Source organism: Penaeus monodon, chromosome 22, assembly GCF_015228065.2.
Source record: "Penaeus monodon isolate SGIC_2016 chromosome 22, NSTDA_Pmon_1, whole genome shotgun sequence".
NCBI lineage: Eukaryota > Metazoa > Arthropoda > Malacostraca > Decapoda > Penaeidae > Penaeus > Penaeus monodon.
The window spans coordinates 41181067-41181622 of NC_051407.1; positions in this window are offsets into that span (position 1 = coordinate 41181067).

Genomic DNA, 556 nt, shown 5'->3' on the forward strand with positions numbered 1-556 from the left:
AATGAGTGCACCGTGTTTAATGGTGCCGCCGACAGGCACTCCTGCCCCTGAGGCACCCCAAGGAAGAGGCCGTCCGCGGCCATGGACTCTCGACTAGGGGGCGCTGCTTCTCCTTTTACGTAAGCTCGTTCTCTCTACTCTACACACGGCCCGAGCCATGCAAGAGCAATCCTGTTAACAGCATGGACTCTAAATCAAAGTCCTTCTGAAGGCGCACCACGGAAAACACACCGGGTTTTTCCACAGCGATATATTGGCTCCTAATTGCTCGGGTGTGACGTCACGGTCCGCATCGAAGTCGGCAGCAGATGAGTTTTTCTTGCCTTTAATGAGATTAAATTGGAAGAGCTAAGGACGTCTTCTAGGCCCCTGGGTCGAGCACTTTGCTGCTCTGTCACGGGGTAATCAAATTCTTCTAGTTTTAATTATTGCAAATGTATAAGGGTGTCGTGCATCTTGCACACGCTCCAGCCAGCCTCTGTTCCCCCTTCCCTTTCTTACTCTTCTCCTTTTTCGTTTCGCATTCCTCGGTATCGGTAGTAACTTCCCTCTCCTT